At 48.5% G+C, this 11090-nt stretch overlaps 1 protein-coding gene across 3 annotated transcripts in view; it reads left to right on the top strand.

Moving 5' to 3' along the window:
• Positions 1-424: 424 nt before the first annotated feature.
• The window catches only part of slc36a1 (solute carrier family 36 member 1), an 81678-nt gene continuing 71012 nt past the window's right edge, over positions 425-11090 (top strand). For 2 of the 3 annotated variants that reach the window (XM_072512611.1, XM_072512609.1), the window contains exon 1: positions 425-643. The gene's annotated coding sequence lies outside the window, so the exon portion shown is untranslated. Of the gene's footprint in view, positions 644-6408; positions 6428-11090 lie in introns of those variants that run through there. The other variant, XM_072512610.1, reaches the window with a different exon arrangement.

Here is an 11090-nt window from a genome sequence, read left to right as displayed (position 1 = left end):
AGGGGGGGGAAAGGGGGAAGGGGGGGGGAAGGGGGGGGAAAGGGGGGGGGAAGGGGGGGGGGGAAAGGGGGGGAAAGGGGGGAAGGGGGGTGAAAAAAGGGGGGTGGGGGTGAAAAAGGGGAGGTGGGGGTGAAAAGGGGGGGTGGGGGTGAAAAAGGGGGGTGGGGGTGAAAAAGGGGTGTGGGGTGAAAAAGGGGGGGTGAAAAAGGGGGGGGGTGAAAAAGGGGGGGGTGAAAAAGGGGGGGGTGAAAAAGGGGGGGGTGAAAAAGGGGGGGTGGAGGGTGGTGAAATGGGGGGGGGTTGCTGCGCTGACGGTGAAAACTGTCTCCCTCCCCTCGCGCCGCTCCAACATCCAGCTCGAGCGGAGGGTGCCGCCGCCGGTCATGTGACCGGCACGTGACAATGATCAGCACGTGACCCCCGAGATGCCTCGGTCGCTCTCCAGCTGCGTCACTCGGGACCGGACAGAAACTGTGAGAGAATCGGGGAGAACCGCAGGCACCGGCTCTGCTCCCAGCACGCTGTTGCCGAGCTCGGGGCCCCCCCCCCCCCGCACCGCCACCGCCCCCGGGGAGACCCGAGCCCCCTCCCCGCACCGGGATAGTCACAGCCTCCCCCGAATCCTTCAGCCGGGGAAATCCAGGTGAGGAAATCGCGGCTGGCGGCTCTGTGCTGAATCGCTTTCGCAAGGTGTCTGAGGGAGATGGGCAGGCTGGGCCTGGCTGCTTTCAGTTTCAGCTAGATGTGGGGTGGTTCTCGGGTCTTTCTTTGTTTACTCTTTTGTCTATTATTTTTGTGTTTTTTTTTTGTTTCACTCTTTGTTCTCTTTTTTTTCTTTATTGTATTCTCTTATTTTTATTTCTGTTGTATTCCTCTATGTCTGTCCCTCGATCACACTCAGTTCGTCCCAGTGTGAGGGCGGTGCGTGGCAGATCAGGGTGCTGACTGGATTTGGGTTTTAACCGTGGGCCCAGCAGTCCCCCCTCACCCTGCAGTACAATAGAGTTTTTCTAAAATTTCGGGTCCCCAATTCTTTTTTTCCAATAAATAAGTATCCAATTATTTGTTTTCTAATTAAGGGACAATTTAGCGTGGCTAATCCACCTACGCTGCACATCTTTGGGGTTGTGGGAGTTGTGGTGTTGGGTGCTCTGGTGCACAGATGAGCCAACACAGTTGTATGTGGTACAACTCTATTTTATTTTAACTCTTATAATACAGTTCGTTCTGGATACTCTGCACGTGCTGTCTCCCTGAGTGTTTCGTGTAGCAGGTCTGTCCTGGTCCTCCTCTCCAGCTAATACTGACCACCGGTTGTCGTGTTTGTGCTTTTATATCTTTCTGTCATTGGTTGTGGTGTTGTGTGTTCTGATTTGTCTGTTGGTGTGTCTATCATGATGTGTGTGTTTGAATATCATGACATCCCCCCCCCTTTTTACAAAGATATGTGCCTACGTGGTTATAAATATAATTGTGTTGTGAGTGCATCTAAGAGTGTGTGCGTGTGTTGTGTACAGCGCGTGTATATGACGTAACTATTTACATGGGGCGATGTCGGGTGCGTCACACTAACAAGGTTGTACCATAACAAAACATGGATGCGAGAAAAAAAAAACTTGAACAGTGGTCTGGTCAGACGATATCTGGAACAATAAACAACAACAGGTTATAATACAGAAGTGTTTGACTTTTTGAACGTATGAACAGTGTTATAAGTCCAGCCTAATGGGTGACCACCTCAAGAATAGGCTGGTCCTCAAGCCGGTTCAGCTGTGGAGATTTGGGGTCACACTGGTTCACCTTGGACTGTTGGAGGTGATGCTGTTGCCGAAGTCTCTACTTTTCCATTTGTTGTACTTCGTGCAGTGCTTGGTTTTTCATTCGTGCAAATATAACATTCAACATCTTTGTTAGTGTTGCCTTGGCTGTGGTTTGGTTCTGGTGGCGACGGGAGGGGCATGATCCGTGGCATCTCCACGAAGTCATCCTTGGGAACCAGTGGAAGATCCGGCGTGTGCGTACGGTTCAGGTGCGAGTGTGGAAGGCGGCGCAAAGCTCGCTGATTGCGCCTACGCACCAATCCATCCGCCCTGCATGCCAGGAACAAGGTGGAGTCTTTTTTCTTTTTATGTTTGTGGTGGACGGCATCTTGTAGCCGATGGGTCGTTGCCATCGAAGTAGCACCATCACTAATATCATGCAAGGCGATGACTGTGCCAGATGTGGAAGTTGGCCGAGACCGTGCACGCTGGTTCCGGCCACCTGCTGTGCCGGAAGGGCGACTCCGCAGAGAAACGTCGAAGCATGTCGCCTCGGAGAGAATTGTTGCTCGCATCAACGTCTGCCGATGGCGCGAATTGGTGTGTCCATCTTGGACCGCCGGTGCTGGTTGCCACTGCCGACCCAGTGGGACTGCCACGCGATCCATTCCCTGTCGCCGTGGCATCCGCCGTCACCCTGAGCGTGCCATCACCGAGGCCGCGACACCGCCCGTCCGGAGCAAGGCCTGGCGTGCGCGAATCAGAGTCGGCGCTTGGCTGCTCCCCATCTGGAGTCCGGTCTGCCTTCCGTCGATGCTCCCCGTCCGGAGTCCCAACAGGTTCACTGGAGGCAGCCGAGATTCCCTGAAGCTGCACTTCTGGAGTCTGAACATGCAGGAATGCACCAACCAGTGGAGAGGCTCGAGCCATCGAGGGTGGAAGCGGTGCGCCGCCACCGCAGTCGTCAGTGGTCCCACCGTGATCGTCGAGTGCCTCGGTACGCACTAGGCGAGGTCTGTCACCTTGCACCTTTTGCATGGGAAGTGGGATGCTGTCGTCACTCGTCTCACATCCCGTGGATAGATCCTCATTAGCAGCTTGCTGTTCACTAGGGTTGGGTAAATTGTCAGAGTTTTCATCTGGTGGTGCACACCATGTCGGTGGACTGTCATTGTCTTGCCGTTGTCCTTCATTTGGGCTTTTCTTCTTTGGAATTTTAAATCTTCCCCCAGACATTGCAGAACCTTGTTTATTACCCCCAAATTCTCCCATATGTATGGTCTCGAATATAGGATCCAATGTTTCTATCGACATTGTACTATTTTCCAAAGAACATTCCGTTTCACTTTTCTTCTCAGGTACCTCATATGTATCTTTGTCTAATGTACATGCCTTCATGGTCTCTGGGTCTGATTTTGCTGGGACTGGCATGGTCACAATCTCTCTTTTACTGTTCTCAATTGCCCACATTATACTCCTCATACATAACTGCTTAATTAATCACTGGGGTTAGTGTGGTACAATGGATAATCGGGTCGACCTTATCTGCATCTTCACCATTAGTGGAAAGCACACTTGGTTCACTTGAAACTGCTGTGGGTTTTAAATTCGTTATCTGGCTACTCGACGTCGGTGTCCTCAGGATTCTTGCTCCAATGTTCTGCTCATTTATCAGTGGAGTGTGTATAGGTTCAATGCAATTAATGTTCCCCTCAAGGTTTGAAGAGTCATTACTGACTAACTGCTGGTCTCCGAAGTTGGGACTTTGCGGCGTTGTGTTGAAGGGAGACATTTGTCCCTGCTGTAGATATGATTCAGGTTGTGTTATTTCCATTACCTGAGGATCAATGTCTTGTCCATTTTTTCAATCCGTACTAAAACACTGGCAATTCTCAGTCTGCTCCTTGCAAGTTAAACATTCAATTAATTTCTTTAGCAAATCCTCAGCATCCTTCTGTGGCCGTGCAGCATTATTAATCTCTGTTCGGCTATAATGATCCTGAAGGTCAGCGCATAAACCTTTTTTCTTCGGGCTTGGACGAGGCGATTCCTTTGGCTTGTCTTCAGTTGGGCTTGAACAGTCTTCAGCGCTGTGCCCTTCATTGTAGCATGAGAGACCGTCATGGTCATGCTGCTGTGTAGTGGAGCATGGTAGGCTGTTATAGCCTTCTTGCTGTTCACGTGAGCATGGCAGACTTGCATCGTCTGCCGCTGGTTGGTCAGGAGAGGTTGCTAGACCCTCATGGTCTTGTTCCTGCAAGGACCGCACATTGGGGTCTTGCATTGCTTCTATCGTGGAGGCTGTCCACGAGCTCTCTGTGGAGGCTTGTGACACTGGAGTCACTTCTTGTTCATGCAAGGACTGCGCTCTGGAGTCTTGCATGTCTTCTTTCATAGAGTCGGGAACGTTGAGCGGGACGTGGACCACGCTCTGTGTGGCAGCAGGGCGCTCTCCGTGTGCTTGCACCGCTCCCTGTCTGTTAATGTCAGGCTGCAGCATCATCCGGTACTGATAAGTTGGGACGTCATATCTGCTGGATTGAAGATCCTCAAATCCGAAAAATGAATCCGCATCTGCGTCGGATTCAATGTGGGGGCCGCCAATGTGCAACATGAAAGGTTCGTCCGAGTCATAGTCGTATAGGACCACGGAGCTATCATTGGGCTCGCGAGGTCCGGAAACTCTGTAAAGATCGTCATCGAAGTATTCGAGGTCGGAATCATCGGCTTGTGCGTAGGTAACTGCTTGTCGGAGGGTTCTTCGGAGGTCAAATTCATCTCCTGGGTCAATTTGCGGCAATGTGCTGTCATTCCAGGTGAGGGAAGGTTGTTTTACAGCTTTAACAGATTTTTGTTTTTTTGATTTGGGACGTTTCCCTTTTAAATTGGATTTGGGACGTTTCCCCTTTAAATTGGTGCAGTCTGGGGCCTCTGACATCCTGACGCTCGGTATGTAGCACGTAGGAAGCGACTGCGCATGCTCAGATCGCTGTTCCTTTACCGATGGCCGTTTTCTTGACTGCGCATGCGCAGCATCTCGCGCATGCGCAAACGAAACTTCCGGTTCTGCGCACTGCTCGCGCAACTGTGCTAGCGTGATACCTTTAGCAAGATGGCCGCCGACCTCGACCCAGCCCTCTCTCAGGCCCGGGATTTCGGCCTCTGGGAATTCGGGCTCCGGGATCCCAGCCACGAGGTGAGTACTGCCGCTTTTCTTACCTTTACTTGCCGATTGGATTGCGTTTTCTTCACAGTACTTGGAGAATTTGTCCAGGACTGCCTGGTAATCGTACCTTTGCTGCCTCCTGAAGAACCTGAACCTTGTGAATATTTCTCTTGCCCTTGCACCGGCGATGGTGAGGAGAAATTCAATTTTTTCGCTATCATCCAGGTCTTGGAATTCAGCTGCCACCAGGAACAATTCGAACACTTGCCGGAATCGCCGCCAGTTTTTGCGGAGATCGCCGTAGCACTGGAGCGGCTGCGGAACCGGGAGCTCTATCATTTTGCCTGGGCACTGCTGGTTGTCTGTGTACACTGAGGTATGCCGGCAGGTATCGATCCACTCCTGTACCATGTGGTGTTGGGTGCTCTGGTGCACAGATGAGCCAACACAGTTGTATGTGGTACAACTCTATTTTATTTTAACTCTTATAATACAGTTCGTTCTGGATACTCTGCACGTGCTGTCTCCCTGAGTGTTTCGTGTAGCAGGTCTGTCCTGGTCCTCCTCGCCAGCTAATACTGACCACCGGGTGTCGTGTTTGTGCTTTTATATCTTTCTGTCATTGGTTGTGGTGTTGTGTGTTCTGATTTGTCTGTTGGTGTGTCTATCATGATGTGTGTGTTTGAATATCATGACAGGAGTGAAACCCACGCAGACGGGGCGAATGTGCAAACTCCACATGGACAGAGAAACTGGGGTAGGATCGAACCTGGGTCCTCAGCACCTTGGGCAGCAGTGCCACTGTGCTGCCCTTTGTTTCCAATTATGGGGCAATTTAGCGTGGCCAATCCAGCTACCCTGCACATCTTTGGGTTGTGGGGGTGAAACCCACGCATACACGTGGAGAATGTGCAAACTCCTGTCTCTGTAATTTCCTTCAGACTACAAACCCTCTTGACTAATCTACGTTTCTGTCACTAGCTCCTTCAGCATTCCTGTGAATTGCTCCATCGTCAGTCAGTGTCTCTGTGCTGGTAGGTGCTTCGGACGCAAGCTCTTGAATTCCCTCTCCACACCTGCTGGACTCTATTTTCTCTTTTTAAAATAATCCTTAAAACTAAACGCTCAGCCTGCCCCAATATCTGCTAATGGGGCTCGGTGTCAGGTTTTGTTTGTTGCTCTCTTGTGAAGCGTTTAGCTCTGTTAAACATGGCCTATAAATTTAAGCCGTTTTCTGGGAATTGTAAACAAAATGCTGGCAGGTCTCCCCAGCGTCTGTGGAGTGAGAAACTGTTTTGCCAGGGGAGCTTTTTATTCACCTGATGGAAAGAAAAACCAGATCTTAATTTGTGCTATTTTTAATGTGTAAATCAGATATTAAATTCAGGAGCAAGACCAGAAAATGCTGGACAATCTCAGGTCTGACAGCATCTGTGGAGAGAGAACGGAGCTAACGTTTCGCGTCTGGATGACTCCAAGTAATCCAGATTTGAAAACATAGGTTAGTTCTCCACAAATTTCAGAGTTTGCTGGTCAACGCACGTAGTAGTTTGCTTTATGCAAGTGTTTTCACTTTTCTCCTTCACCTCCATGTTATTTTGAAAGCTGCTTAGATTTGCCCATTAAGCTTACTGCAAAAAGCTAGAAGAGTGTGGATTCCAGATTTAGGGAATCATAGAATTTCCAGTCCAAAAGGAGGCCATTTGGCCCTTGGAAAGTGCACCCTACTTAAGCCCATGCCTCCACCCCATCCAAGAGTCCGTTTGTATTGCAGAAACTAGAGGATAAATGTATGCAATCTGAATTTCTGGTAAAAATACACTGAGGCTAAGTGCTTGTTGACTTGTGCGCAAATTGGACTAAACTTACCAGAAATCATTGGGCTTGTCCATTCCAGTGCATCAGTTTTCATTGCTGGGATCATTGGAACAGGAATAAGCCATTCAGCCCTGGAACAGGAATAGATCATTCAGCCCTCAAGCATAGAACATAGAACGATACAGCGCAGTACAGGCCCTTCGGCCCACGATGTTGCACCGAAACAAAAGCCATCTAACCTACACTATGCCATTAACATCCATATGCTTATCCAATAAACTTTTAAATGCCCTCAATGTTGGCGAGTTCACTACTGTTGCAGGTAGGGCATTCCACGGCCTCACCACTCTTTGCATAAAGAACCTACCTCTGACTTCTGTCCTATATCTATTACCCCTCAGTTTAAAGCTATGTCCCTCGTGCCAGCCATTTCCATCCGCGGGAGAAGGCTCTCACTGTCCACCCTATCTAACCCCCTGATCATTTTGTATGCCTCTATTAAGTCTCCTCTTAACCTTCTTCTCTCCAGCGAAAACAACCTCAAGTCCATCAGCCTTTCCTCATAAGATTTTCCCTCCATACCAGGCAACATCCTGGTAAATCTCCTCTGCACCCGCTCCAAAGCTTCCACGTCCTTCCTATAATGAGGTGACCAGAACTGTACGCAATACTCCAAATGCGGCCGTACCAGAGTTTTGTACAGCTGCAACATGACCTCATGACTCCGGAACTCATTCCCTCTACCAATAAAGGCCAACACTCCATAGGCCTTCTTCACAACCCTATCAACCTGGGTGGCAACTTTCAGGGATCTATGTACATGGACACCGAGATCCCTCTGCTCATCCACACTTCCAAGAACTTTACCATTAGCCAAATATTCCGCATTCCTGTTATTCCTTCCAAAGTGAATCCCCTCACACTTCTCTACATTAAACTCCATTTGCCACCTCTCAGCCCAGCTCTGCAGCTTATCTATGTCCCTCTGTAACCTGCAACATCCTTCCGCACTGTCGACAACACCACCGACTTTAGTGTTGTCTGCAAATTTACTCACCCACCCTTCTGCTCCCTCCTCTAGGTCATTTATAAAAATGACAAACAGCAACGGCCCCAGAACAGATCCTTGTGGTACGCCACTTGTAACTGAACTCCATTCTGAACATTTCCCATCAACCACCACCCTCTGTCTTCTTTCAGCTAGCCAATTTCTGATCCACATCTCTAAATCACCCTCAATCCCCAGCCTCCGTATTTTCTGCAATAGCCTACCGTGGGGAACCTTATCAGACGCTTTACTAAAATCCATATCCACCACATCAACTGCTCTACCCTCGTCTACCTGTTCAGTCACCTTCTCAAAGAACTCGATAAGGTTTGTGAGGCATGACCTACCCTTCACAAAGCCATGCTGACTATCCCTGATCATATTATTCCTATCTAGATGATTATAAACCTTGTCTCTTATAATCCCCTCCAAGACTTTACCCACAACAGACGTGAGGCTCACTGGTCTATAGTTGCTGGGGTTGTCTCTACTCCCCTTCTTGAACAAAGGGACCACATTTGCTATCCTCCAGTCCTCTGGCACTATTCCTGTAGCCAATGATGACATAAAAATCAAGGCCAAAGGCTCAGCAATCTCTTCCCTGGCTTCCCAGAGAATCCTAGGATAAATCCCATCAGGCCCCGGGGACTTATCTATTTTCAGCCTGTCCAGAATTGCCAACGCCTCTTCCCTTCGTACCTCAATGCCATCTATTCTACTAGCCTGGGTCTCACATTCTGACATTCAATGAGATCATGACTCAGGATCAATGACCTAACTCCACGTTTACTGCCAAACAACTTTGACACTGGAAAATACATTTGTAAATGTTGCAGGTCTGATCACTGCAGCTTTAAATTATTGGAGATTTAAAAAAAATAAGTGTTTACCTTTGCCTTTGTCTCATCTCTTTCTGAACCCAATCTTTCTTTCACTTTGTTTTGTGCATTTGATTTGACATTGATCATACCATTCTAACACTTAGAATTTACAGTGTAGAAGGAGGCCATTCGGCCCATTGAGTGTTCACCAATCCTTGCAAAGAGCTCACTACCTAAACCCACTTCGCCACCCTATCCCCGTAACCCAGTAACTCCACCTAACCTTTTGGACTAAGGGGCAATTTAATGTGGTCGATCCACTTAACCTGCACAGGTTTGGACTGTGGGAGGACACCGGTGCACCCGGAGGAAACCCATGTAGATACTGGGAGAAAGTGGAAACTCCACACAGATAATCACCTGAAGTTGGAATGAAATCCGGGCCCCTGGAGCTGTGAGGCAGCAGTGCTAGCCACCGTGCCGCCCTTCCCACTTCTCAGATCAGACTCTGTGCTGTTCATTCAATGTTCATACAATCATAGAATACCTACAGTGCAGAAGGAGGCCATTCGGTCCATCGAGCCTGTACCAACTATCTGAAAGAGCACCACACCCAGGCCCACTCCCCTGCCCTATCCCTGCCACCCCACCTAACCGTTGGACACTGAGGGGCAATTTTGCATGGCCAACCCAGGTAACCTTTAGATTTAGATTGTTTGGAGACTTGGACGGAGAGATGGCAGATGGAGTTTAATCCGGACAAATGTGAGGTAATGCATTTTGGAAGGTCTAATGCAGGTAGGGAATATACAGTGAATGGTAGAACCCTCAAGAGTATTGAAAGTCAAAGAGATCTAGGAGTACAGGTCCACAGGTCATTGAAAGGGGCAACACAGGTGGAGAAGGTAGTTAAGAAGGCATACGGCATGCTTGCCTTCATTGGCCGGGGCATTGAGTATAAGAATTGGCAAGTCATGTTGCAGCTGTATAGAACCTTAGTTAGGCCACACTTGGAGTATAGTTTTCAATTCTGGTCGCCACACTACCAGAAAGATGTGGAGGCTTTAGAGAGGGTGCAGAAGAGGTTTACCAGAATGTTGCCTGGCATGGAGGGCATTAGCTATGAGGAGCGGTTGAATAAACTCGGTTTGTTCTCACTGGAACGAAGGAGGTTGAGGGGAGACCTGATAGAGGTATACAAAATTATGAGGGGCATAGACAGAGTGGATAGTCAGAGGCTTTTCCCCAGGGTAGAGGGGTCAATTACTAGGGGGCATAGGTTTAAGGTGAGAGGGGCAAGGTTTAGAGTAGATGTACGAGGCAAGTTTTTTACGCAGAGGGTAGTGGGTGCCTGGAACTCGCTACCGGAGGAGGTGGTGGAAGCATGGACGATAGTGACATTTAAGGGGCATCTTGACAAATACATGCATAGGATGGGAATAGAGGGATACGGACCCAGGAAGTGTAGAAGGTTGTAGTTTAGTCGGGCAGCATGGTCGGCACGGGCTTGGAGGGCTGAAGGGCCTGTTCCTGTGCTGTACATTTCTTTGTTCTAACCTGCACATCTTTGGACTGTGGGCGGAGTCCGTGCACTTGGAGGAAACATGCAAACATGGGGAGAAGGTGCAAACTCTACACAGACAGTAATCCAAGGCTGGAATTAAACCAGTGTCCCTGGCACTGACCACTATTTCCCCGTGCCACCCATGTGATTAAGGTTTAAGATGAAATTGATGTTGATATTGAGTTAGGGATTCTATTGTGTAGTTCAGTGATGGTTTTCAGTTGATACCAAAGTTGCTATCATAGAATGCCACTTTGTAAGTAAATTTTATTTTTTTAATAAATGTTTTTTATTCGGTTTTAGGCACCTGTTTGTGTGGAGGGGGGAACTGGGGAGGTACATATACATTGGGTGCCGGAGAAACAATTACATTGGTTATGTCCAATACAGAGAGGGAAATACGTGATTGGATCTGGTGTTGTTACTTGCTTCTCCCGGATGGTTTTCGCTGCCATTGTCGTCTCGCGTTCACCTCCGTTTCGGCCCGTCTTTCGCCTGTATTTTCCTTGCTCTCTGCTCCTGTATTTGCCAAGTTTTTTATCGTTTCCCGTGTCCTCCTTCCTTTTTTCCATCAGATAACGTACATGATTGAATTACACTGGAGGAAATCCTCTGTCCTGTACGACATGCAGTGATCTTTGTGCACAAGTGAAACTTGGAAGATTTCTGCTCGGTAATTAATTAAGGCGTGGTTATTTACATCAGTTCTTCATACTGGTCAGTTGCAACTGTGCATTTTAAACCGAGCGCAATATATCAGCTTAAACCATTAATCTCTTGACTACACCTCTTATTTTGCTGACCTGTTGATTCTTGACTTTGCTGGCATTGGGTAAGAAAATTAAACCTGCAAGGGGAATATATAATTCCATGTGAAACTGGCTTTTTATTTTCTGATCGGGGTAAATAGAGC

This window comes from Scyliorhinus torazame, chromosome 7 (genome assembly GCF_047496885.1).
Source record: "Scyliorhinus torazame isolate Kashiwa2021f chromosome 7, sScyTor2.1, whole genome shotgun sequence".
Taxonomy (NCBI): domain Eukaryota; kingdom Metazoa; phylum Chordata; class Chondrichthyes; order Carcharhiniformes; family Scyliorhinidae; genus Scyliorhinus; species Scyliorhinus torazame.
The sequence above is the reverse complement of the archived record's forward strand: the minus strand, read 5'-3'. Positions and strand labels throughout refer to the sequence as shown.